Source organism: Schistocerca americana, chromosome 8 (assembly GCF_021461395.2).
Source record: "Schistocerca americana isolate TAMUIC-IGC-003095 chromosome 8, iqSchAmer2.1, whole genome shotgun sequence".
Classification (NCBI taxonomy): Eukaryota; Metazoa; Arthropoda; class Insecta; order Orthoptera; family Acrididae; genus Schistocerca; species Schistocerca americana.
In genome coordinates this window covers 386,066,251-386,090,650 of record NC_060126.1, presented here as the reverse complement: position 1 = coordinate 386,090,650, position 24,400 = coordinate 386,066,251, and positions in this window count along the sequence as shown.

Sequence of the window (24,400 nt, the reverse complement as noted above, 5' to 3'; positions counted from 1 at the left end):
ATTGCTTGCGCGTTAAGGGGCTGATCGTGACAATTTTTGTCGAACATTGTCATAGTCTTTGAAACATTGGTTCATCACTTCGAACCGGAAACAAAACTATGTAGTGGCGCCACAACACGTCTTCTCCGAAGGAAAAATTCAAAGCCGCAACCTCAGCCAGTATAAAATGAAATGAGCGTTTGGCGTCATTGGCCGGGAGGCCCCTGACGGGGCAGGTCCGGCCGCCTTGGTGGAGGTCTTATTACATTCGACGCCACATTGGGTGACCTGCGCGCCAGATGGGGATGAAATGATGATGAAGACAACACAACTCCCAGTCCCTGAGCGGAGCAAAATCCCCGACCCAGCCGGGAACCGAACCCGAGCCCCTTAGGACAGCAGTCCGGCACGCTGACCATTCAGCTATCGGGGCGGACACCTCTCAGCCACTACAGTCATAGCTATGGTCTTTTGGGAATGCAGCAGGGTTATTCTCTTTGACGTTCTCCCCAATGGTGCAACGATCAACTCTAAAATCTATTGTTGTACCCTCAGGAAGCTGAAAAAGAAAGGCTTCAGCCTGTTGGGCGCCACAAAAATGCAAACGAACTTCTACTTCCCCATTACAGCGCAGTGCCTCACACAATTTTGTGCACGCGAGAGGGGCTCCAAAAACTTCTCTGGGCAGTTTTTCCTTATCCATCCTACAATCCATATGCCTGCCCCAATGAAGGATGCACTCCGCAGGAAGAAGTACGTTCACGACGGGCAGTTACTGATGCAGCGAGACGTTGGCTCCGACGTCGCCCGGTAGAGAGGTGCCATGCGGCCATACAGGCCCTCCCAGTAAGGTGGCTAAGGCCGTCGCACTGAACGGAGATTATATTGAAAGTAGTGTTTTGCAGGCAAAAGGGTGGGGGACAATATGGCGAACTGGAAAGCAACCTGCTTTCAAATGAAAAATGTGTTACACTATTTACTGAAGTCCCCTCGTAGTTAGCTGGAGATGTTGCCTAACGGGCGAAGCGAATTTGACGAGGGTTATTGAAGATAAAAAAATGTGCTACAGTGGTAGTTTGAAGTGTGGAGTTCTTGCGTATGTTCTTCTTTTAAATTGGACTGTTGTTCTGTGTTGTTTACAGAGGAGATGGTAGAAACTAGTTGCTGAGGTGTAATGAATGATTGCGATGTTTGTTGTCCAGTCCAGTGGTCGGATTTGGAAGTCCTCGTTCTATACCATCCCAAACGTTTTCCATTGGGTCAAGTTGGGACTCTGGGTAGGCTAGTCCATTTCATGAACGTTATCGTCCACAAATCACTCCTCCCGGGGCACCACCTTATCGTAGGCACTGTAGTGGCAGACGGAAGGGTTTACATCCGCCAATGACCTTGACGGTTATTCCGGCGGTAACACTACTACTGGTGGGGTCACCAAACACGGACAGTCCTGAGCGAAGAGGCCTGAGGAAGAGTGTCCCACAACTTAGGGAAGGGAGGGCTGTGTTTTTCCCAGGGAGACCTACCAGCAATTCCGGAATGGTTAGGTGTGGGTACGGCGACACCGGGTTTCCCGAGCTGGTGACTGACCAGCGCCGTCAGACCTCTTGTGCCGTAAACTCTGGGCATGCTTCAGAGACCATCGTTTGGCACAGCAAAGGAACGCTGTGTTTCGGAGAACAGAGGCCTTGGTTCGCCGCCTGGACCGCGAGGAAAGCACACACCTGTATCCAAAAAAACCTCAACCTAAGGGTTTGCTACTTACTGATGAGGTGAATGATTGTTGAAGTGAATTAATCTCTAGCGGACAACCTCTGGCGTACCTGCTGCCACCCCTACCCCTCCCCACGCCCCCCAGCTGTATAAACCTTGCTCAGGCACAAAGAGCTCTGTCTGCGTCGACATTTGTCCCTAGTGGCTCGTGGAATCTCTGTCGCGCAGCTTAAATTCAAATCTCCTCCCGATAGGACGGGTGTACTGTCAGGTAGTACCTACGTCCACCCAACAAAGAGAACACGGCTGGCCAGTCCTCCTGCGAAGAAGTCTCAGAATTATAGTAACGGGGCACTATTTCGCCGGTACACTATCATTTTTATCAAGAGATCATAGGAGACCTTTGAAAAGGCCTCCCCTTTCTACATTCACAAGGCACTGAAGGGTATTGCTCAGTCCTTAAAAACTGTTAAATGACTTCATAACGGAACACTTCTTGTTGAAACGCCGCGTCAGACTGTCTCAGCTTCTGAGATGAAAGGCCTTAGGTGACCACCCTGTGATGACCGAGTTACGTATCACAATAGGCGTGGTTACCTACTCCGATATAATGGGGATGGACCCTGAGGAGTTGCATGGAGAGGGTGTCACTGAAATTCAGAATTGTATGAGGAGCTTCAATGGCACAGTGGAAAAACCTGCAACATTTATTCTAACGTTCGACGCTCCTGAGTTACTTAAACATATTCCTGCAGGTTATATCCGTCTTTAGGTTCGACCGTTTGTTCCCAACCCAAAACGATACTTCAAGTGTCAATGACAACGTGTAGAATTTGTGGGGACTCAGATCACAAATCAGGTGATTCTTCTACACTTCTTTCAAAATGTATAAACTGCTCTGGGGTCACCCAGTACGGAGTAGGAACTGTGGGGTTTATAAGGAAGAAAGGAAAATGGAACAGTCGAAAGTAACGAGACGCATATCCCATGCTGCAGTTAAAAAAGCTTACAAAGCTATGCAATCTCCAGTAGCCGTCCGGTGTGGCCCAGCGGTTCTAGGCACTTCAGTCTGGAACCGCGCGACCGCTACGGTCGCAGGTTCGAATCCTGCCTCGGGCATGGATGTGTGTGATGTCCTTAGGATAGTTAGGTTTAAGTAGTTCTAAGTTCTAGGGGACTGATGACCACAGCAGTTAAGTCCCATAGTGCTCAGAGGCATTTGAACCATTTTTTTGCCGATCTCCATTGTTGCTTCGGCCTTAAGAAAGCCAGTCACTGAGTGTGATGCCTCCACACAAACACAAACCACAGATTCAAGTACGAGTACACGCTGTTATCACTGGAGCTACACTTGAACCCGAAATCTTTTAGAAGACGTCAACGACGAATTTGGAACCTCAGCCACATACCTCTGCACATCATCAGAAGCCCAATACGCCGTCCTCTCTACCAATCCGAGCAATCCCTTCCGTAAGTAAGGAAAAACGTCACACAAAAATCATTTCAAACGGAAGAATGTGGCAGCTAAACCTTCAGATCTGATGAGCCCTCTCCTTGTCCATTGGTGATTTCACTGTCGAGGATATAGATATCAACATGGAGGAACCGCAGAGCCGGACACCGTCTAACGTTTCCCTTGAGCTCTCGGGTGTATCACCTATGCCGAGGAAGAAGGACAAGCACAACCATCTCTAATCAATGGCTTCCACATGGTCTTATGTGTTGCAGTGGAACTTAAATGCATGCGATCACATATGGAAGAATTACAGATCCCGGCCCAGGAGATACCGTTCTGCTTCTGCTTACAATAAATTAATTTAAAGTCATCGGATACCTGTATTAACGGCCTACCACTCCTACAGGAAAGACAATATCACCGGAGTCAGATCTATGAGTGGTGTGGCTGTTTCCGTCGATGACAGATGGTACTACTCTCCTGTGCCTCTTACCAGGGCCACACAAACAATTGCAGTGGAAGTTCTCATTCCGTTTAAAATCGCAGTGCATTCTGTATATCTTCCAACTCATTGTCTGTTGGGTGCAGATGCACTGACAGAAATCTTCCTGGCACATCCTAGCCGGTTCCTCCTCTTGTGGGTCTCCAATGCTCACTGTGCGTTGTGGGGTTCGGCGACCACTTGGTCCAAGGGTCGAATCATAGAACGTCTCGTCCATTCAGAAGGTATCTGCCTTTTGAACTCTTGTCAGATGACACACCTTTCCACAGCTACAGGATCATCTTCAGCCACTGAGCTTTGGTTTTGCTCCCCAGCTCCTTTAGACTCAGTTGAGTGGGAAGTTGCCATAGACTTGCATTCGAGCGACCACTTTCCGCTGTGGATTCGTCTGCTGACTAGGGTGTTGGTCGACGGGAGACCATAAAGATGGATGGTTCAAAAGACAAATTGGTCGCGATACACTCAGTGTGGAATCTTCGAACTATAGGATTGTGCCCAAGCGATGGTGGACCACATCACCTATGAGATCCAACGAGCAGCCATAGATTCCATTCCTCAGCCTATCAAACAAACGATGGCCTGTCCCTTCTTGGAATGACGAATTTCGCTCGGCAGTCAGAGCCAGGCGCGCCGCTTTGCGGAAATTTAAACGCCATCCGACTACTGAAAACCTTAGTGCCTTCAGAAGTGCGAGAGCACAAGCAAGGCGAGTGATAAAAGAACGGAAGAGGAACTTCTGGAAGTAATTCGCGACTTCCATTAATCGGGCCACTTCCACTGCGGAAGTTTGGTGCTCGGTAAGGTGGATTTCAAGCAAGGGCAGTGCACCTTCCGTTACGGTTTTGTTGAGAGATGGGGTCTTGGTGGACGCTCCGAAAGACATGGCACAGGTTTTCGCTGAACATCTTTTTACTGTCACTGCGTCATCGAGAGAAATTCCTGCGTCCCAAGTGTTTCGTAGGACTGTGGAGACGAGGAGGCTTCGCTTCTTCTCCTGCAATGAGGTGTCTACAATCTTCCATCCTCCATGGAGGAGTTGGAACCAGCTCAGTGCGCGGCCAGAACCACTGCTGCAGAACCTGATCAGATTCATTATGCCATGCTCCGTCATCTGTGACCTGAAGCTAAAGGCAAGTTCCTACCTTGTTTCAATCAGATCTGGTTAGATGGAAAGTGCCCCATTGCAAAAAGGCAATAATAATTCCTTTACGGAAACCAGACAAGGACCGTCACGACCCTAACAGTTTTCGGAGTGTAGCCCTCTCCAATGCCTGATTAACCGCCACCTCGTCTGGCTTCACTAACCCAAAGGCCATATGTGCAGCTCGTATTGCTGTTTCAGACACTATCGTTTTGCTCTTGACAACTTAATTGTACTGTAGACAGCAATGCAGGCTTCCTTCTCACCCTGAAACGGGTTGGTAAGTCTGTTTTTTGACCTCGGAAACGCGTAAGACGCCAGAGGTACAACACCCTTCACCAACTTCATGACTAGAGACTAGAAAGACTTCTGCCACTTCTTATCCTGTTCTTTCAGTAAAACCGGTACTTTCGATATCGTGTTGTTGATGCCTTGTATGACTACTGTTTTCAGGAGAATGGGTTCCCCGAAGGCAGCTTGATATTGTGGATCGTCAAGTTTCTTCTTCCTTAAGGCTGTGCTGATCTGAAACTTGACCACCACCAAGATCAAGAGGACAAGGAGCGGTACAAGTCCACGGCGTTCTTCCCGTATTTCGTCGAAATCAGGCACAATCTTAAGGAGGTCAAAGTAATCTTTCGCCCACCTACAAAGACTTACGCTATTCTCGGTTCAGCAAAGCACGACCTGGGATTGCTGCCGGCTGGAATCTACAGAACACCTGGCCAGCGTGGATAGCCTGCACTGGTCAGACAACGCTTACAGTGCGTGAAAGATGCGTTGAACATTATCGCCACACTCGCCTTTCGCAGCCCAGTATGTCAGCCAATAGCCGAGCCTTGTATCCCATCAGGACAGTCCGTGGATTATTCTGACACGGAAATCTTGGCTTCGACGAGATCCTTCACGGATACAGTTATTAAGGAATCGTTGGAAATAAGTTTGGCGGAAGATCTTATTAATCGTGATGCTGGCTTTCAAATGGATAAGGAGTGGGACCCGGTGATATTTTTTAATTTTTCAGAAAGAAAACATTTCATGACTAATGACGCGTCTAGCGACAGTTAACTATATTAATTTTGACATCTGAATTTTAATTCCGTGAATGCGCAGCCCGACAGAGAGCGCACATGTAGTACCACCAATGCGCATGCGCCTGAACACCATAGGTGGAGTAATATTCTAAGAGTGCGCGAAACTCGACAGATATCCCTCATGTACCGGCTGCCTTTGCGCATGCGTCTCCGCGCCAATTTTTGGTGTCAAGCTAGCGATGTCAAACATCAATCTCCAATGGAAAACACTCACATGAAGATGGCTAAATGCTTGTCAGTCGAAATACCATGGCAAGAAGTGGACGTAATCTGCCTGCAATCCTGAAATTTTTGGAATACTGTTTTGTTTACACCAATAAAATTTCGAGAATCACAAAAAATACGTGTATCAGTGTTTTTGGAAAATGAGATGAAATAGAGCATGAAATTTTTTATGAAAATATTTCATTATGATGGCATTTTAAAGATAAACCTGTGAAAATTTGTTTTTTTTTTCTCGGTTAGAAATTTTAAAAAAATGTTTCAGTGTTTTTTGGAAATTCAGCCCCTAAGGGATGAGCTATTGGATGAAAGTCTTTCTTGAAAACAAATCGCTATTGATGGTCTAAAAAAGCATTTATAAAGCTACATATATGAAAATTGGTATTTAACTTCTAGGCGTAAAAAAATACGTAATTAGCTTCCGTGGTCGGGCGTCAAAGTCATGTACAATTTCTAAAGGACATCGTGTCCGCCGTTGACTGAAGAAATTATTTATTTCGTAATTGCAATTTCAACCTTTGGGCCATTGTCAAGTGGTACTGCAAAAAATTTTGCTTCAGCGCATGTCAGACTTTAAAATCCTATAGGGCATATTTTTGACGACGTGATGTATACATGTCGAAGCATTTCAGATTTTGACATGTGCTGAAAGAAAAACCGTTTGCAGCACGACTTTAAAATGACCGAAAGACCAAATTGCAGTTGCGAAATAAATAATTCCTACAGTCAACGGGGAACATGACGTCCTTTAAAAAATACGTGTTTCATTGTTTTCATTGTTTTTGGAAATTGAGTCTCTAAAGAGGTTTAATATACCTGTGTCAACAAATCTTAGAAATATTAAAAAAGGGAAATACACTCCTGGAAATTGAAATAAGAACACCGTGAATTCATTGTCCCAGGAAGGGGAAACTTTATTGACACATTCCTGGGGTCAGATACATCACATGATCACACTGACAGAACCACAGGCACATAGACACAGGCAACAGAGCATGCACAATGTCGGCACTAGTACAGTGTATATCCACCTTTCGCAGCAATGCAGGCTGCTATTCTCCCATGGAGACGATCGTAGAGATGCTGGATGTAGTCCTGTGGAACGGCTTGCCATGCCATTTCCACCTGGCGCCTCAGTTGGACCAGCGTTCGTGCTGGACGTGCAGACCGCGTGAGACGACGCTTCATCCAGTCCCAAACATGCTCAATGGGGGACAGATCCGGAGATCTTGCTGGCCAGGGTAGTTGACTTACACCTTCTAGAGCACGTTGGGTGGCACGGAATACATGCGGACGTGCATTGTCCTGTTGGAACAGCAAGTTCCCTTGCCGGTCTAGGAATGGTAGAACGATGGGTTCGATGACGGTTTGGATGTACCGTGCACTATTCAGTGTCCCCTCGACGATCACCAGTGGTGTACGGCCAGTGTAGGAGATCGCTCCCCGCACCATGATGCCGGGTGTTGGCTCTGTGTGCCTCGGTCGTATGCAGTCCTGATTGTGGCGCTCACCTGCACGGCGCCAAACACGCATACGACCATCATTGGCACCAAGGCAGAAGCGACTCTCATCGCTGAAGACGACACGTCTCCATTCGTCCCTCCATTCACGCCTGTCGCGACACCACTGGAGGCGGGCTGCACGATGTTGGGGCGTGAGCGGAACACGGCCTAACGGTGCGCGGGACCGTAGCCCAGCTTCATGGAGACGATTGCGAATGGTCCTCGCCGATACCCCAGGAGCAACAGTGTCCTTAATTTGCTGGGAAGTTGCGGTGCGGTCCCCTACGGCACTGCGTAGGATCCTACGGTCTTGGCGTGCATCCGTGCGTCGCTGCGGTCCGGTCCCAGGTCGACGGGCACGTGCACCTTCCGCCGACCACTGGCGACAACATCGATGTACTGTGGAGACCTCACGCCCCACGTGTTGAGCAATTCGGCGGTACGTCCACCCGGCCTCCCGCATGCCCACTATACGCCCTCGCTCAAAGTCCGTCAACTGCACATACGGTTCACGTCCACGCTGTCGCGGCATGCTACCAGTGTTAAAGACTGCGATGGAGCTCCGTATGCCACGGCAAGCTGGCTGACACTGACGGCGGCGGTGCACAAATGCTGCGCAGCTAGCGCCATTCGACGGCCAACACCGCGGTTCCTGGTGTGTCCGCTGTGCCGTGCGTGTGATCATTGCTTGTACAGCCCTCTCGCAGTGTCCGGAGCAAGTATGGTGGGTCTGACACACCGGTGTCAATGTGTTCTTTTTTCCATTTCCAGGAGTGTATCTAACTAGCCTACACATCAAATCTGTTTACGTAAATTCTGGGGTTACTCAACAAGAACTCACTGTTCTACATCTACATCTACATGATTACTCTGTAATTCACATTTAAGTGCTTGGCAGAGGGTTCATCGAACCACAATCATACTATCTCTCTACCATTCCACTCCCGAACAGCGCGGGAAAAACGAACACCTAAACCTTTCTGTTCGAGCTCTGATTTCTCTTATTTTATTTTGATGATCATTCCTATCTATGTAGGTTGGGCTCAACAAAATATTTTCGCATTCGGAAGAGAGAGTTGGTGACTGAAATTTCGTAAATAGATCTCGCCGCGACGAAAAACGTCTTTGCTTTAATGACTTTCATCCCAACTCGCGTATCATATCTGCCATACTCTCTCCCCTATTACGTGATAATACAAAACGAGCTGTCCTTTTTTGCACCCTTTCGATGTCCTCCGTCAATCCCACCTGGTAAGGATCCCACACCGCGCAGCAATATTCTAACAGAGGATGAACGAGTGTAGTGTAAGCTGTCTCTTTAGTGGACTTGTTGCATCTTCTAAGTGTCCTGCCAATGAAACGCAACCTTTGGCTCGCCTTCCCCACAATATTATCCATGTGGTCTTTCCAACTGAAGTTGTTCGTAATTTTAACGCCCAGGTACTTAGTTGAATTGACAGCCTTGAGAATTGTACTATTTATCGAGTAATCGAATTCCAACGGATTTCTTTTGGAACTCATGTGGGTCACCTCACACTTTTCGTTATTTAGTGTCAACTGCCACCTGCCACACCATACAGCAATCTTTTCTAAATCGCTTTGCAACTGATACTGTTCTTCGGATGACCTTACTAGACGGTAAATTACAGCATCATCTGCGAACAACCTAAGAGAACTGCTCAGATTGTCACCCAGGTCATTTATATAGATCAGGAACAGCAGAGGTCCCAGGACGCTTCCCTGGAGAACACCTGATAGCACTTCAATTTTACACGATGATTTGCCGTCTATTACTACGAACTGCGACCTTCCTGACAGGAAATCACGAATCCAGTCGCACAACTGAGACAATACCCAATAGGCCCGCAGCTTGATTAGAAGTCGCTTGTGAGGAACGGTGTCAAAAGCTTTCCGGAAATCTAGAAATACGGAATCAACTTGAGATCCCCTGTCGATAGCGGCCATTACTTCGTGCGAATAAAGAGCTAGCTGCGTTGCACAAGAACAATGTTTTCTGAAACCATGCTGATTACTTATCAATAGATCGTTCCCTTCAAGGTGATTCATAATGTTTGAATACAATATATGCTCCAGAACCCTACTGCAAACCGACGTCAATGATATAGGTCTGTAATTCGATGGATTACTCCTACTACCCTTCTTAAACACTGGTGCGACCTGCGCAATTTTCCAATCTGTAGGTACAGATCTATCGGTGAGCGAGCGGTTGTATATGATTTGCTAAGTAGGGAGCTATTGTATCAGCGTCATCTGAAAGGAACCTAATCGGTATACAATCTGGACCTGAAGACTTGCCCGTATCAAGCGATTTGAGTTGCTTCGCAACCCCTAAGGTATCTACTTCTAAGAAACTCATGCTAGCAGCTGTTCGTGTTTCAAATTCTGGAATATTCCATTCATCTTCCCTGGTGAAGGAATTTCGGAAAACTGCGTGCAATAACTCCGCTTTAGCGGCACAGTCGTCGGTAACAGTACCATCGGCACTGCGCAGCGAAGGTATGGATCGCGTCTTAACGCTTGCGTACTTTACATACGACCAGAATTTCTTCGGATTTTGTACTAAATTTCGAGACAATGTTTCGTTGTGGAACCTATTAAAGGCATCTCGCATTGAAGTCCGTGCCAAATTTCGAGCGTCTGTAAATTTTACCCAATCTTCGGGATTTCGCGTTCTTCTGAACTTCGCATGCTTTTTCCGTTGCCTCTGCAACAGCGTTCGGACCTGTTTTGTGTACCATGGGGGATCAGTTCCATCTCTTACCAATTTATGAGGTTTGAATCTCTCAATTGCTGTTGCTACTATATCTTTGAATTTTAGCCACATCTCGTCTACATTTGCATAATTAGTACGGAAGGAATGGAGATTGTCTCTTAGGAAGGCTTCTAGTGACATTTTATCCGCTTTTTTAAATAAAATTATTTTGCGTTTGTTTCTGGTGGATTTGGAAGAAACGGTATTGAGCCTAGCTACAACGACCTTGTGATCACTAATCCCTGCATCAGTCATGATTCTCTCTATTAGCCCTGGATTGTTTGTGGCTAAGAGGTCAAGTGTGTCTTCGCAACCATTTACAATTCGCGTGGGTTCGTGGATTAACTGCTCGAAATAATCTTCGGAGAAAGCATTTAGGACAATCTCGGAAGATGTTTTCTGCCTACCACCGGTTTTGAACAAGTATTTTTGCCAACATATCGAGGGAAGGTTGAAGTCCCCACCAACTATAACCGTATGAGTGGGGTATTTATTTGTTACGAGACGATTACCTAGTGGAAAGTGGGTGGATGGCATTAAAAAAAAAAGTAGGACAACGTGGATTCGTGCAGCCGAAAGTCGTGACGCATGGAAAAATCTAGAGGAGGTCTTTATCGAGCAGAGAATGTGAAACGGCTAGCGTCTGCTAGGTAATCTAAAGCGGCCGCCGCCGACGACGATGACGATGATGATGATGAACTGACTTCAGTATCACACACACTGAAATGCAGCAACTCGGCGATGACACAACTAGATCAGTCGCAGACCATCGTGTTAGCATCCTGTGAAAAAGTGAGAATATTTAAGGCATTATATTGCATACAATGAATGGTCAAAGTACAAAACACACACAAGCAGCGATTAATGAAATCGTTCTTAAAGCGTAATCTATTAGTCACGAGCTATTAGTGGAGGCAGAAACTAAATTTGTACATTCTTGTCAGCGAGCGCAATTGCACAGTGACCAAAACAAACATACCACTCTCTTATCGGAAAAGAACGGCTTAATTATCCGTCCTCCCTTGCTGATATGAATTAGAAACAACGTGAAGATGAATTATTTTTTGTATCTCATACTCTTGTAACAATGGATGCATTTTTTTCTTTATAACAATCTTCCTTCATAATTTTTATCTGTTACCTATACTTTCATCGTTAATTTATACGTGACATAGGTCGCTCGCTGGATCCGAGACGGAATGAAATTAGGGAATAGTTTTATCAGGAGAGGAGTGGGATCTGTGAAACGACGTGAACAAGCAGTAATATTGTGTTATAAACTTATAACTATTCAAAAGTTAAGATCTAAGTTCTTCAAACCAAGAAGTTTGTATGATTCACTATATTAGTTCTTATCAGTTGCTCTCGAGTGCTGAATAGTCTGCAGTGTCTGCACAGTTTAAATGCTCAGCACATTTCAAAGCAAAGGTGGATACACAATGGCCCTTTGCAATGTTTACATGTGGTATTATTTCTTACAACTTGTTTTCGCCTTTTGTATGTCAGCATCGCTTCTTTGTGCTCTTTCAAATAGTTCAAATGGCTCTAAGCACTATGGGACTTAACATCTGAGGTCATGAGTCCCCTAGACTTAGAACTACTTAAACCTAACTAACCTAAGGACATCACACGCATCCATGCCCGAGGCAGGATTTGAACCTGCGACCGTGCTACGCGGTTCCTGACTGAAGCGCCTAGAACCGCTCGGTCACAACGGCCCGCTGTGCTCTTTCTTGGAAGGTATTTCCTCTTACCGCTTGTAGCCGCATACCGTCAGGAATTCCACTTGCCGTGCCCTTCTCTGGATCTTTCTTCAAAACTGTTCACTACTGAGACGTCTAATAGTAAATAAATAAAATGCCACATTTGAGTGAACTCAGCATAGATTGTCACCGGGAGAAAATAAAATATTTCATAGAGAAACTTATGATATACACTACTGGCCATTAAAATTGCTACACCAAGAAGAAATGCAGATGATAAACGGGTATTCGTTGGACAGATGTATTATACTAGAACTGACATGTGATTATATTTTCACGCAATTTGGGTGCATAGATCCTGAGAAATTAGTACCCAGAACAACCACCTCTGGCCGTAATAACGGCTGGGCATTGAGTCAAACAGAGCTTGGATGACGTGTACAGGTACAGCTGCCCATGCAGCATCAACACGATACCACAGGTCATCAAGACTAGTGACTGGGGTATTGTGACGAGCCAGTTGCTCCGCCACCATTGACCAGACGTTTTCAGTTGGTGAGAGATCTGGAGAATGTGCTGACCAGGGCAGCAGTCGAACATTTTCTGTATCCAGAAAGGCCCGTACAGGACCTGCAACATGCGCTCGGGCATTATCCTTCTGAAATGTAGGGTTTCGCAGGGATCGAATGAAGGGTAGAGCCACGGGTCGCAATACATCTGAAATGTAACGTCCACTGTTCAAAGTGCCGTCAATGCAAACAAGAGTTGACCGAGACGTGTAACCATTGGCACCTCGTACCATCACGCCGGGTGATACGGCAGTGTGGCGATGACGAATACACGCTTCCAATGTGCGTTCACCGCGATGTCGCCAAACACGGATGCGACATCATGATGCTGTAAACAGAACGTGGAATGATTCGAAAAAATGACGTTTTGCCAATCGTGCACCCAGGTTCGTCGTTGAGTACACCATCGCAGGAGCTCCTGTCTGTGATGAACCGTCAAGGGTAACCGCAGCCATGGTCTCCGAGCTGATAGTCCATACCGCTCCAAACGTCGTCGAAGAGTTCGTGCAGATGGTTGTTGTCTCCCAAACGTCCCCATCTGTTGACTCAGGGATCGAGACGTGGCTGCACGGTCCGTTACAGTCATGCGTATAAGATGCCTGTCATCTCGACTGCTAGTGATACGAGGCCGTTGGGATCCTGAACCCACCGATTCCATATTCTGCGAACAGTCATTGGATCTCGACCAACGCGAGCAGCGATGTCGCGATACGATAAACCGCAATCGCGATAGGTCTCAATCCGACCTTTATCAAAGTCGGAAACGTGATGGTACGCATTTCTCCTCCTTACACGAGGCATCACAACAACGTTTCACCAGGCAACGGCTATCAACTGCTGCTTGTGTATGAGAAATCGGTTGGAAACTTTCCTCATGTCAGCACGGTGTAGGTGTTGCCACCGGCGCCAACCTTGTGTGAATGCTCTGAAAAGCTAATCTCTTGCATATCACAGCATCTTCTTCCTGTCAATTAAATTTCGCGTCTGTAACACGGCATCTCCGTGGTTTAGCAATTTTAATGGCCAGTAGTGTAGAAATGTAGACTTCGTTTCATATGCACAGTCCAGTCACGTTAATATGGCCACCGCCTGTGTTCGACGTCATCGTGAAATAACAACTCACAGACGGCAGGTGGCAGCACTAGCACTGAGGGGGTGTATACGAAGTGTGTCGGGGAGGAGAACAGCCGTTATCGTGATGCGCAAACGGAACGGTTTATGTGACGTCGGAAAGGGCATGATCATTGGCTTTCGAGCTGAGGGTAGAAGCATTTCCGAAACGGCTAAGTTTGGAAACTGTTCGCGTGGTGCCGTGAATGGCAAAATGGTGCAATCGAAATGGGGTTACGAGGCAGCTGTGGTGCACATCGTAGCCATAGACGACAGGGGTGAACGACGGCTGTGGATATGTGTACGGGCGAATAGACGAGCATCTGTTGAGCAACTGATCGCCCGGATTAGCCCAGGGACTACCAACTGCGTCTCCTCAAGGGCCGCCAAGCGAATTTTGCCGCGTGTAGACCTCGGCAGCATGTGCTCGGTTCGTGCACCGATGCCGACCGCTGGTCATTGGCGAGGAAGGCTGGAATTTGCACCCCAGTACAGCAACTGGACGTCCACTGATTGGTAACAGTTGGTTTGTGGGATTGAAGGGACCAGACTGCTACGGTCATCGGTCCCTTGTTCCAAAATTTCAAACACCCACACAGAATAAAAAGGAACAATGGAAAAGACGACAGACGACACAGGACAAGAAAGACTTAGACAGAGACCAGACAAAAGGAATTAAAATCACCCAGAGTGTGACAGTGGTTGGCCGACCATAGAGACAAAAAAGGAAAAGCCGATCACCGAGAAACACACTAAAAACTCAGACTAAAATCGTAGGCCAAAGGCCAGAATCAATACAAAAAGGACAAACACTTAGATTAAGTGATAAAAGCCCCCTGCCCGAACAAAATGCAAAACTAAGCCTGCCGTAGCAGTGTCATCTTTTAAAAGGGCAGGGAGAGTATCAGGCAGCGCAAACGTCTGCCTGAGCACAGTAAACGGGGACAGGCCAACAAAAGGTGGACCACTGTCAAAGCCGACCCGCAGTGACATAGAGGCGGGTCCTCATGGCGCAGTAAATGGCTGTGCGTCAAGCGGGTGTGGCCAATGCGGAGCCGACGGAGGACTACTGAGTCCCTGCGAGTGGCTCGCATGAATTACCGCCACACATCCGTCGTCTCCTTGCAAGGACGGAGTTTGTTTGCCGTTGTCAGGTTGCGCCATTCAGTGTCCCAAAGTTCGAAAACTAAGCGGCGTAAGATCGCTCGCAAATCAGTCTCCGGGAGGCCAATGTCCAGAGATGGTTTACTGGTGGCCTGTTTGGCCAGGCTGTCAACATGCACTGAGTGGTAACAGGTGGCCTTGTTAGACGAATCACGTCTTATGCTCCATCAGACAGACGGCCGCTGGCGTGTAAGTCGTCTGAAAGGAAACACTCTACATGTATCGTAGGAAGGGTCCAGGACGGAGGAGGGAGCGTTGTTGCTGGGAAATGTTCGTGTCATTACCTGGGTGATCTCGTTACTCTGAAAGGCACAATGGATTATCGCAAGTACGCTTCTACCCTTGGGGACCATGTCCACTCTTATATGCAATTTGGTTTTCCTCAGCACAATGGCGTCTACCAGCAGGACGGTACAATGTTTCACACAGCTCACAGTGTACTTGCGTGGTTCGGAGAGCACCAGGATGAGTCTAACGTACTCCCCTTGTCACCAAAGTTCATAGACTTAAACCTAATCCAGAATCTGTGGGACCACCTGGATCGGGCTGTTCACGCCATGAAGCCTCAAACGAGAAACCTAGTGCAGCTGGCCACGGCACTGAAATCGGTATGGCTCCACATTCCTGTGTGTACCTTTCAGAATCTCACTGACTCTTTTCCTCAACGTCTTTCAATGATCTGCGCTGAAAAAGGTGTAAGTGGGTTGCTTCTGTGTAGGCAGTGCTGCGTAGCGCTTTTCATTGGATCTCTGACTTCGCTTTCTTTGTAAGAGACTCTGTAGGTGGTCGGACTCGTTGTTGGATGTTAATCGCCAGTAGTATTGGGCAGGTGGTTCAAATGGCTCTGAGCACTATGTGAGTTAACTGCTGTGGTCATCAGTCCCCTAGAACTTAGAACTACTTAAACCTAACTAACTTAAGGACATCACACACATCCGTGCCAGAGGCAGGATTCGAACCTGCGACCAAAGCGGTCGCGCGAATCCAGACTGTAGCGCCTAGAACCGCTCGGCCACCCTGGCCGGCAGTGTTGGGCAGTTGGAAGTTAGTCGCCACTAGTGATGGAAGCACTGTTGGGTAGTTGGAGGTGAACAGCCAGCAGTGATTGATGTGAGAAGTTACACTGATGAAGGGTAGAGGTCTGAAGTGTTAGCGTAAGCTAACGATCTGGAAGTATCTGACTTGGAGACTGAATATTATTCATGATTACATACCTTTGTACTGGATTTCAATGACGATTTATATTCGTGTTTGAACTGGATGTGACATTATTAAAGTAAAAAAATACATTATGTGGTTTGCAACAAAATCTTTCCTTTGCTACGCCGGCTTGAGTGGCCGTCGGTTCTAGGCGCTACAGTCTGGAGCCGAGCGACCGCTACAGCCGCAGGTTCAAATCCTGCTTCGGGGATGGATGTGTATGATGTACCTTAGGTTAGTTAGGTTTAATTAGTTCTAAGTTCTAGGCGACTGATGACCTCAGAAGTTAAATCGCATAGTGCTCAGAGCCATTTTTTTTTCCTTTGCTAACCATATGCCTGTTAGTAGTTAGTGGCTTTAATAGTTAGAATCTCTTATTTAGCTGGCGGTATTGACGCTCACTGTATAGCAGTAGTCCGGGTAATGAAGATTTTTGTGAAGTAAGTGCTTAATGAAATGTATAGGTTATTGTTAAGATTTCTTTTTAGTCAGGGCCATTCTTTTGAATTAACTGTTAGAAGTCAGGCTGCATTTCTTTGAGCAGTCAGACTACGTTGCGCTGGAATATTGTAGATCAGTGTTGACATGATAAGAATAAGTAAAGAGAAAGTAGCCTCAGTACGTTCAGTTTCACTCAGCAGCTTCAGAACCAAATAACGCAGAAGTTTCAACTCTTCATTTAATTCAGCAGATTAAGTACATACACACACAATTGAAAATAAAGAAGTTTCAAAGGTGGTTATTCAGGCTTTTGACAAGTGTTCACATTAATGTGGTTCGACAGAGTACAAATAAATAGTTAAATGTGAATTCATTTACACATGCTGGTTACAAGGGAAAACCATCCGATGACTTGAAGAGTAAATTTGCGGTGAACATACGAGCCGAACAGTACAGATGTAGCAACTAAAGTTATGAAGCTAAGAAATACGTTCAGTGCCCTTATTTTTCAATAAACCCAAAGTAGCAGCGGAAACGTTAGCGAGACACCTCTAGAAAAAAACAGTGCAAACCCATGTTTCACGCATCACACAGTTGTCCCGTAGGCTTCAAAAGAATTCCTAAACCCAATAAGGTACTACAGCACCACACAGAGGTGGAACATAGTTGCTGCTGGCATAGGGGATCGAGAAAGATGCCTTCTCTAAAATACTTCACACCAGAAACGACATCCTTTCCGGGATCACAATTGGCCGTCATTTCAATGAATGTAGATACTATTTCACAATCAAAAGAAAAACTGCTGCATAAGATGTGTAGGTTGATTAAATGCCTTTATTATGCGTACAAGCGACTCATACAAGCCTTAACATAGAATCAATGGGATGTGTCTGAGCCTATCAAAAATAAGGAAGTGTCATCTTCTTTCGAATGAATTCGCAGATGATAGCAACGTCCTTCATTAAGGTAGAAGATACTGAAATTCTAACAGTGGAAAACAACGGCTGCGTTATCAAATCGATATAAAAAACCATTCAGTGTTGATTTCAGTGTCAAAATTTCTGCTAATTTTCTAGGTCAGAATAAACAAATAGTGACGAGTGACTGTAAGTGTCACAGCACGAAATGAATATATGACCATAGTGATGAAAAAAGGCAAGCACAGCAAGAATGATCGGACGCTAACTGTCTGACAATGAGTCTTATATAAGACGGGAAGTAGCCTTCATCATTTAACAGTGATAGATGGAAACTTGGCTATAGTTCAGATCTGATATTTGGCAGTGATAACATATTCCAACAGTGAATCAAAACAGTTTGCAGTCCAATTCGAAACACACAACAGAGACGAACCATGTGTTAAATATATGCAGCAGCTATATCATAGAGAATCCCATTTCGAAGGATGTTCAACTTCAAGATATCTGATAACGATATGTTTAGACACTTGCTGGATAATGCAGCCGGCCGTGGTGTCCTAGCGGTTCAAGGCGCTTCAGTCTGGGACCGCTACGGTCGCAGGTTCGAATCCTGCCTCAGGCATGGATGTGTGTGATTCCTTAGGTTAGTTCGGTTTAAGTAGTTCTCAGTTCTAGGGGAATGATGACCTCAGATGTTAAGTCCCATAGTGCTCAGAGCCATTTTAACCATTTATTTGCATACTGCAATTTCCGGTTTCTAACCAGCATCTCAATCATACGACGTATCATTGAGGCTTTAAAACATGGGTGCCCAACCGTGGACCGCGGAATGCCAGTGGCCCGAAGCCAGTATCAGTGCGGCCCAAGAAATGAGCACCTATCACACAATTGGTAAAAAAAAGTTCGATACAATTCTGGTGATGTAAAGTTCTGATCAATTGCATATTTTCAATTTGAAACTCCCGTCACGTGATGTCATTCTCTTCTCTCTCTTAGATTCATCCTATGTTTTTCTCGCCCAGTTTTGAATGAAAAAAAGTGCTATTTATTGTGGGACATAGTCTTCAGAATGGCATTCGTAACAGGGGGGTGTTCTAAGCAGAGAGCTGTCATTGAGTTTATTTTGGCAGAAAACCGTAGCATCGCAGATATTCTTAGGAGCTTACAGAATGCCTACGCAAAGTTGGTAATAAACAAAAGCACGGTGAGTCGGGAGATACGTCGTCATCATCGCAACAAAGTCGTACAAACCTGTCCGATCTCCCACGTGCCGTCCGGCTGCGCACAGCTGTGACACCTACAATGTTGGAACGTGCGACACTCTCATTCGATGTGTCGACGGATCATACACCTCGCTGCTCAACTGGACGTTTCTAATGGTAGTACTGACACGCTAGTACACAAGTTGCGGTATTTAAAGGTGTATATCCGCGGGGTTTCTCATCACCTAACAGAAGATCATATAGAGCAACGAAGGACAATTTGTGCAGAATTGCTTGTGCGTTACGAAACTGATGGTGGCAATTTTTTGTCGTCACAGGCGATGAAACATAGGTTCATCACATCGAATAGGAAACAAAATGACAGTTGATGGAGTAGCGCTACATCACCTCTCCTCCGAAGAAAAAGTTGAAAGCCGCATCCTCAGCCGGCAAGGCAAACCGACGGTTTTCTGGGGCTCTGAATTGGATATTCTGTTTTATTTTCTCCCTGAGGTGCAACAATCAACTGTGAAGTGTATTGTGCTATCCTCATGAAACTGAACAAACGACTTCAATGTGATCGTCGCCACAAAAATGCAAACGATCTACTCCTTCCCCATGACAACGCGACACCTCACACAAGTCTGCACACCTGAAAGGAATTCACAAAACGTCATTGGACTGTTCTTCCCCATCCACCGTACAGCCCGGACTTCACACCTTCTGACTTCCATTTGTTTGGCACACTGCGGGAAGCAGTACGTGGGTGACTTGGTGGTTATTTATGAAGCAAGACGTTGGCTCCGATGTCAACTAGTAGAATATTACCATGCGGATATACAGGCCCTCCCAGTAAAGTGGTGTAAGGCCGTTGCATTAAACAGACATTATTTTGAAAAATAGGGTTTGGCAGGTAAATGAGTGGGGAATTACACTCATGCTCATAAATTAAAGATAATGTTGATACATGGTGAAACAACGCTCTGGTGGGCGGTTTGCGGGTTTAAATCACCTCAGGGTATGACCATGCGGTGCATTTCACCTGCGGTCGTCGCACGGTGGCGCTGGAAGCAGCCCACATGCGCAGAGGTGTGTTGGTGCATATCAGAGTACGGTGCAGCGAGTAAGTGTGCAGACGTTTTCAGACGTGCTAATGGTGACTGTGTGTTGAAAATGGCTCAAAGAAACATATTGATGACGTTATGAGGGGTAGAATACTAGGGCAACTGGAGGCTGGTCAAACATAGCTACTGGTAGCACGGGCCCTCCGTGTGCCACAAAGTGCGATCTCAAGATTATGGCAACGATTCCAGCAGACAGGAAACGTGTCCAGGAGCTACAGTACGGGACGTCCACAGTGTACAACACCACAGGAAGACCGATACCCCACCATCAGTGCCCGCAGACGGCCACGGAGTACTGCAGGTACTGCGGGACTTAACCACAGCCACTGTAACAGTTGTCTCCAGACACACAGTCTGCAGACGACTGAACAGACACGGTTTATTCGTCCGGAGACCTGCAAGGTGCATTCCACTGACCCCTGGTCACAGGAGAGCCCGTAAAGCCTGGTTTCAAGAACACAGTACATGGTCATTGGAACAGTGGTCCCAGGTTACGTTCAAGGACGAGTCCAGTTATAGTCTGAACAGAGATTCTCCCAAGTTTTCATCTGGCGTGAACCAGGAACCAGATACCAACCCCTTAATGTCCTTGACAGGGACCTCTATGGAGGTCGTGGATTGATGGTGTGGGGTGGGATTATGATTTGTGCTCGTACACCCCTGCATGTCTTTGACAGAGGCACTGTAACAGGTCAGGTGTATCGGGACGTCATTTTGCACCAGTATGTTCGCCTTTTCAGAAGTGCAGTGGTTCCTACCTTCCTCCTGATGGACGATAACGCATGGCCCCACAGAGCTGCCATCGTGGAGTAGTACCTTGAAACAGAAGGTATCAGGCGAATGGAGTGGCCTGCCTGTTCTCCAGACCTAAACCCCATCGAGCACGTCTGGGATGCTCTCGGTCGACGTATCGTTGCACATCTTCAAACCCCTAGGACACTTCAGGAGCTCCGACAGGCACTGGTGCAAGAATGGGAGGCTACACCCCAGCAGCAACTCGACCACCTGTCCAGAGTATGCCAACCCAATGTGCGGCCTGTGTATGTGTGCATGGTGATCATATCCCATATTGACGACGGGGTACATGCGCAGGAAACAGTGGCGTTTTGTAACACATGTGTTTCGGGACGGTTTTCTCAACTTATCACCAATGCAGTGGTCTTACAGATCTGTGTCGTGTGTTTTCCCTATGTGCCTACGCTATTAGCGCCAGTTTTGTGTAGTGCCACGTTGTGTGGCACCACATTCTGCAATTATCCTTAATTTATGAGAATGAGTGTATATAGTGTACAGGAATTCTGAAAGAAAGCAATCTGATTTCAAACAAAAAAGTGTTGCATTACTTAGCGAACGCCCCTCGTATTACGTGGGGCTCAGAAATACTCGTCTTCCTTCAATGTGTCCCAGGTAAGCTAGAAGGGTGGACACCCCTGCTCCAAAGACTTGCGTCAGAATGTCGCAGCCTCGAATGTCGTAACTTACGTGTCCCTCGCCTTATTTCTGAGCCTGCTGTTCGGTCTATAGAGTACAGGATTCTATTTAAAAAAAGATCCATTTGCAGAAACAAGCTAGGAAGCTGTGAATAAACTCAGTCACTGCGAGTGTAGACAATAGATACGTGAATGAAAGCAATAGAAGAAGTGTATCTCACAACAAGAAGCCACAGAGCATGGAGGTTACTGAGAAGCCTCAATAATGACAAAAACAGGTACACAAGATATTACAACATCACTGCTAACCGGACAATCACCAGTAACTCATGAATGGGAAAGTCAAACGGAAAGTCAAAGTTCTTAAAAGACACCATGAGGGCCAGGACGAGTCGAATGATCTTACAAGCCCATTTCAGATACCAGAAGAGCAAAGCTAGTAAAGCGACTGGATTAGATGACATTTGATACGAGCGAATTAAGAAAGCAAATTAAGAGCATCAGCAAGAGAATGGGTCCTATAGCTCCCCAAAACTTTTACGAGGAGCTTCCAAACACCAAAGATACGGCGAAAAATAGGGTAATAGCTCTTTTTAAAACCAGTCAAGGAAACCAATGATCTAAAGAACTTCAGGCCAGTTAGCCCTTTATGTCATCTCTACAGACAGTTAGAAAGCAAGATTCTGAGTAGAATTTCACCTATAATTGATGACTTATACATGGACAAGCTGGGTTTCGATTATGGAAAGTTATATAAGGCCTCTCTTGAATCTTACTCAGTCCATGCAGGAGCATAATCCTCTTCCTTAAAGGAGGAGAGCTTCTTACGATCATCTACGAAGATTACCGTGCCTCCCAAGAAAGTGAGCCTGGAACTGTGGATGAAGAGGAAACGTCACGTCAGTATACAGAGGACAGCACCCGAGCAGCTAACAACTGAACAGTGACAGCTGACTGGTACTAAGTCGATAAAAGAAATTATGTCTGGAACGGGTAGATGAAAGAAGAAAGGCCCGAGCCACTAACACCTGAACAGTGAAAGCTGGTTGTACTAAGTCGATAAATAAATTTCTGTCTGGAATGGGCAGATGAAAGTTGAGGGGCTTTAATATTGATGAGGCGTACTGTGAAATGTAGACAGGAGCAAACGATAAGATACGTGCTACAATATTTCTTTGTCCAGCAGCCTGCATTCTGACACACCGAGAGCCTTGGAGATTACGAAGTTCTGGACACATGTGATATGAGGATACCAGTTCACCACACGTGTTATATTTTCCCAGTGTGATTGATCTATTTCCTGATTCGATTGTCAAACTGTGTGTGTTTTCCTGACCTGAGAATAAATAGATAACAGAAATTACGTGTCCCACAGGTTATGAGAGGGTCAAACCGGCTGTGGCGAATGCTGGGATTACGATAAAGGCTAAAAAATCCATGTAGCGGTCCGCGACCATATTACACTCCTGGAAATTGAAATAAGAACACCGTGAATTCATTGTCCCAGGAAGGGGAAACTTTATTGACACATTCCTGGGGTCAGATACATCACATGATCACACTGACAGAACCACAGGCACATAGACACAGGCAACAGAGCATGCACAATGTCGGCACTAGTACAGTGTATATCCACCTTTCGCAGCAATACAGGCTGCTATTCTCCCATGGAGACGATCGTAGAGATGCTGGATGTAGTCCTGTGGAACGGCTTGCCATGCCATTTCCACCTGGCGCCTCAGTTGGACCAGCGTTCGTGCTGGACGTGCAGACCGCGTGAGACGACGCTTCATCCAGTCCCAAACATGCTCAATGGGGGACAGACCCGGAGATCTTGCTGGCCAGGGTAGTTGACTTACACCTTCTAGAGCACGTTGGGTGGCACGGGATACATGCGGACGTGCATTGTCCTGTTGGAACAGCAAGTTCCCTTGCCGGTCTAGGAATGGTAGAACGATGGGTTCGATGACGGTTTGGATGTACCGTGCACTATTCAGTGTCCCCTCGACGATCACCAGTGGTGTACGGCCAGTGTAGGAGATCGCTCCCCACACCATGATGCCGGGTGTTGGCCCTGCGTGCCTTGGTCGTATGCAGTCCTGATTGTGGCGCTCACCTGCACGGCGCCAAACACGCATACGACCATCATTGGCACCAAGGCAGAAGCGACTCTCATCGCTGAAGACGACACGTCTCCATTCGTCCCTCCATTCACGCCTGTCGCGACACCACTGGAGGCGGGCTGCACGATGTTGGGGCGTGAGCGGAAGACGGCCTAACGGTGTGTGGGACCGTAGCCCAGCTTCATGGCGACGCTTGCGAATGGTCCTCGCCGATACCCCAGGAGCAACAGTGTCCCTAATTTGCTGGGAAGTGGCGGTGCGGTCCCCTACGGCACTGCGTAGGATCCTACGGTCTTGGCGTGCATCCGTGCGTCGCTGCGGTCCGGTCCCAGGTCGACGGGCACGTGCACCTTCCGCCGACCACTGGCGACAACATCGATGTACTGTGGAGACCTCACGCCCCACGTGTTGAGCAATTCGGCGGTACGTCCACCCGGCCTCCCGCATGCCCACTATACGCCCTCGCTCAAAGTCCGCCAACTGCATATACGGTTCACGTCCACGCTGTCGCGGCATGCTACCAGTGTTAAAGACTGCGATGGAGCTCCGTATGCCACGGCAAACTGGCTGACACTGACGGCGGCGGTGCACAAATGCTGCGCAGCTAGCGCCATTCGACGGCCAACACCGCGGTTTCCTGGTGTGTCCGCTGTGCCGTGCGTGTGATCATTGCTTGTACAGCCCTCTCGCAGTGTCCAGAGCAAGTATGTTGGGTCTGACACACCGGTGTCAATGTGTTCTTTTTTCCATTTCCAGGAGTGTAGTTTGGTACTTGTTAAATGTCCCGTCATTATTTTACATACATGACACGTTTCGGTAACTCCATCATCAGATCTATGATGAACATAAGGAGTGAACTCGAACTAAAGCACTCGTTGTTTGTCACCATCTACTGAACATTAAAAATTCTGTTAATACTACCCAACATTTTACTACGGCAGTTGTGAACGCTTCACGTTCGTCGTTCTTCTCGCACAGGCATTCCAATGTAGTGGTAACGTTGCAAGCTACAGAACATCATGGTTTCTGGCAATG